The sequence below is a fragment of the Pseudochaenichthys georgianus genome, chromosome 14, assembly GCF_902827115.2.
Source record: "Pseudochaenichthys georgianus chromosome 14, fPseGeo1.2, whole genome shotgun sequence".
NCBI classification, from domain to species: Eukaryota; Metazoa; Chordata; class Actinopteri; order Perciformes; family Channichthyidae; genus Pseudochaenichthys; species Pseudochaenichthys georgianus.
The window spans coordinates 17,469,504-17,474,032 of record NC_047516.1 but is presented as its reverse complement, the minus strand read 5'-3'; positions in this window follow the sequence as shown (position 1 = coordinate 17,474,032).

The window sequence follows — 4,529 nt, the reverse complement described above, 5'->3', positions numbered from 1 at the left end:
AACATGTATACTTCCTTTGTTGTATTATTTGTCTTGTTCTACAGATTGCAGACAGATAGAACCATGAATATATCAAGAAATTAACTTTTTGTGCTGACAATATTGTATCTTAGATAACATAGTTAAGATTTAAGTTCAACAATGATACTGTTTTCTAAATATACTAAGTGTTTTAAATGTGGTTATCAGAGCAAGGGTAATCAAAGCTCTGGGTTAACATTGCAAGGATTTAGATTTTAGGAGTAAATTCATTTCATCTTGTCTCATCCATGAAGATTGGAAAGTAATTATTTCCTAAAACTGATAATTTCCTCTCTTTCAGTCCTATGAGTTGGTTAATTGAATCTCATAATTAGATTGCAGACATTTGGGAGTCCTGCTCAATAAATTAGGAGCAGGGTGATGATGAACCAGCGATATATGATGCGTGACTTTCTGTTTTCTGTTAATGAAGGTCTCAAATGTGTAATTAATGTTACATTTCGTGCTAGTAGCTAATCAGCAGATTCCAAACATTTGCTAAGTGTGGTGTCTCGTCAATTGTGTTAGTCGTGTTTGTTTTATGTCTGTCACTTCATGTTTAGTCAGGTATGTAATTCCAAGTCTAGTAAGGTTTCTATGTAGAGTCACGTTTTCTTGTTACTTCATGTCTTGTCTGTCTATTTCATGTCATGTCTCGTTTTCCCATTTCCTGTTTTATTTTGTACTTACCTCTTGTCTTTCCTTTCAGGTCCTTTTAATTCCTCACTTTGGGTGATTTTCCGTCCTCGTCAGTGTCTGCCCCGCCCCTGATTGTTCCCACCTGGTCCCTATTCCCTCATGTATAAATAGTCCTTGTCTCCCTTTGTCTTGTGCCAGTTCGTCTTGTTTCAGTGTGCTTCCATGTCCAGAGACCCAGCGTTAAAACCAGAGAGAAGAGTTTTATTTGTTTGAAATCGAGAAGTTTTGTTTTGTCCTCGCTTGAGTGATTTTTTGCTAAAACTTTTTTATTTTTTCATTAAAATCTGAGCCGTCGCATTTGAGTCCAGTATTTTTGTACCCTGTTCTAACACTAAGGTTTTTCTTTCTCCCTGTGAAACTGGGGTATTAGCTCTGGCATTTGTTTAGTCCTTCAGAGATGAGTGTGTGTGCGTGTGAACAGTCTATGGTGTGAACGTGCTGTTCGATCCAGGAATCCAAACCATTGGAAATGATGACTTTCTGTAAGTGGAGAAAGGTAAAGAGGTCATTTCCTTCTCTTATAAACCCTACAAAGAAGAAGTAATGCCTGGCAGAAAACTTATTTTCCAACAACTTCACAACACTTTTCTACTGTTAAAACAGAACCCAATGACACAGATCAAACCCTGTTGCATGAAAGCCACATGTCCCCTGTGTTCTCCGTCAGACTGGACATTTTTGTTTTCACTGAAGTTATCTATTGATTTTTTTTTTTTTTTTTTTTCCTATTTGTACTTCAATAAGTTCAATCGGCGAACAAGTGAGCAAGTTAAATATTCAACAGATGATGAAATTGTGCACTGTGTGTGATCAAAAGGATGCAGTAAAATGCTCCTGGGTTTTCGATGGATCTTCACAAATGCAGAAAGCGCTAAAACTATTCTGAAACCTTATTTAGAAATATACGTTGTGTGTAACGCTACATATTAGTCACAACTTGATGTGTGACTTAATGAATATTCATGTGATTTCTCTGAAGGTGTCCCAAGGAAAGAGAGAATCCACACGCTCGCAGAAGGCGCACATTATGCTAATTAGATGTAATAAAGGGAAAAACATGGAGACTTTAAGTAAACTGTGAACTAACAGACACACTTTTATGTCCCTGAAACATACAGGTATATAAATCCAGACCTTCCATTCTTATAATGTGAGACAGAAAACACTGATACACGTTCTTGATTTCGTGTAGTTACTTGACATTTTGATCACTGTGTTATCCTTGCAGAGGCCTTGCATGGCTGCACTGACAAGTCCTTTCCACTAGGGGGAGATGTCATTAAAGAATGGAGCTCCTGTTCTCTGCTTGTTCTCTACCAATATCTCTCTGCAGGATCTCGAAACCAAAGAAACCACCTGCAACCTGGAGAGGAGAGTGGTGCTGTCCTGTGGGAAACAACAGGGCGACACATGGGGCTCAACATGACTTCAATACATCTTAAAGGTTAGGGTTAGTGGATGGAAAGCTGACACAACAGAGACAAATGAAATCAGGCATTCAATACTTATAATCTAATTGAAAATCCATGTATGCTAGTGTAGGTGTATTTGTGTCTGGTTCAGTGGCGTTTTCTCCTGGAGGCCAAGGGAAGCCAGGCTTCCCCTGTTTTTTTGGATTGTAGTTATAATTTTAATAAATAAATAAAAACACTTGGTTTAGTTTTGGAAATTCTTTGTTGTGTGTTGCTGCCGGCCCGTCTCTCCCCCATTCTCATTGAGTATTTTTACAAAGAGTGAAACAGCGCTCCTGTCGGTGTTATGGCGAAACAGTACTCTCTGTTGCGAGAGGAGGCCAGCCGAAATTGGCTTCCCTTGGTGAACAAAAATGGAGGGATTGACCAATCAGATGAGGCTCACGTCATGCCCCTGCCAACCTGTGATTGGTCAGGGCCATGCCAAGGGAAGCCAGAGGCGACTGGCTTCCCTCAGAGCCCTAGAGAAATAAGAGTTACGACACTCTATGATGTCGCCGCCAGCCGGTCACGTGGTTTATGTATGCCGGGATAGTTCCAAACGCACTTCCGTGGCAATGCTTCTCTATGGCAAAAACAGCACAAACATGGTCAAAATAGTCATAGATTAAACCAACGCTGTTATTTCTTTCTAGGGCTCTGGCTTCCCTTGCCTCACAATCCAATCAAATCGCATCAATTTAGTGTTGCAGTGACGCGTCCTAAAACCCGGAAGTAAGCTGCGCTCGGTTTCCCTCGACAAAAAAGCAATGGGATTTCTCCATAGGATTTTGGAAAATAGCTCGAAATAAGGTCAGTGGAAAACGAACCTGTTAGATAGATAAATGCACGTTGTGTTCAGTCGGATAATATCCACATGTCTACCCTACTTTTATAATTTTCGAATCATAAAACTAATCGATAGATAGGTGCCACTGCACCACTCTCACCGCCGTTAGAAAGTAGCAAGCAACTGAAGCAAGTGCAATTATGGAAGGTGGAGATTTGGAGTATTTAATCAAAAATAATTGTACTAAATTTCCGCTACAGCAGCAACAACAAATCAAATCTGATGACAGGCCGATGCCCAAACTGGAGCTGTGAGGAAAAAAGGAGCGAATCGGACGTAAAACGTTAAAGGTCTCCTCCTGATTTAGTTGTGAATGAATGCTTATTAGAGTTTCGGCTGGAGAGTGCGTGCGGACCTGTCGGTTAGAGATAACAGGCGTGTGTAAGTCCTGCATCTCTGTATGATACAAATGTGTGTAAAATGATACCGGGTGCTGTAATCACTCATCTGGTTACTATTACATTGACCACCACACCCCCGACCCAAAAGAAAGGACGTATTATTGGCTTCCCCTATTTTTTTCCCAACGCCACGCTACTGGTCTGGTTACTAGTTTATGTGTGTTGGAATCTCAGAGAAGCCTCAAGCAGGAGAGGGAACACAATGAAAATAAGGTTTAAATTACTGTAAATGGCAGTCTGGGCTTAATATGTGTGTTCCCAGGATTTGAAGTGTATCCTAAATGTTAAGATCGCATCATAGACACAGCTGTCTGAAAAAGGGAGGAGGCTGCATTATGTTGTCCTCCCCCTCACCAGAGGGGTCATGTGAGTTCAAGGGTGAGTACATCTGTGATGTGTTGGTGGTAAGAAATGGGATTTCAGTTGTTTAAAAAAGGAATCTATCTTCTTCATTCTCCAATGGATCGGGGGAAATAATACAACTCCCCTCAGGACAAATCTCCCTGTTTCACTGCATAAAATAGATTTTTAAAGGAACATTTACCTGGGTGTTTGTGGTCACATGTGTGGAGTAAATAATAATATTAAGCTCTTGATTCAATGAGTCAAAATCATTAAGAGAGAACTTACCGGAATTGTTCGAATTTAGAGTCATACCTGTTCACAAATCAAGACCGTACGGCGTACACGTCCAGGGATCATTTTTGTCATGATTTTCCCTTTGAAGCTGTATCAGATCTGGCTACAACATCGGAGACAGAGACAGCTGCAGGGTGAAGTTAGGGCCTGGGAAGAAGTTGATAAATGACGAATTTGACAGCAGGGAGGATGAAGTAGAAGCAGAAGCCCAGAGGGGAGTTTAGAGGAGGAAAGGATGGATCAACTGGTGAAAATAATGAGGATGAGAGTAGTATCCCAGGGGAAGGATGACAAAAATACAGTTAAACTCCTGCCAAGCAACGTGTAAACCTATCATCTAAAAGATACATCACCCCAGCTCTTTGAATATGATTTACAGTCTTATTTTCTTGCTTATTAAAAACACTGTAGCCAATTTAATTCACTTAATTTAGTTTCTGAATGTCCCAAAGACACGTATTAAAGATG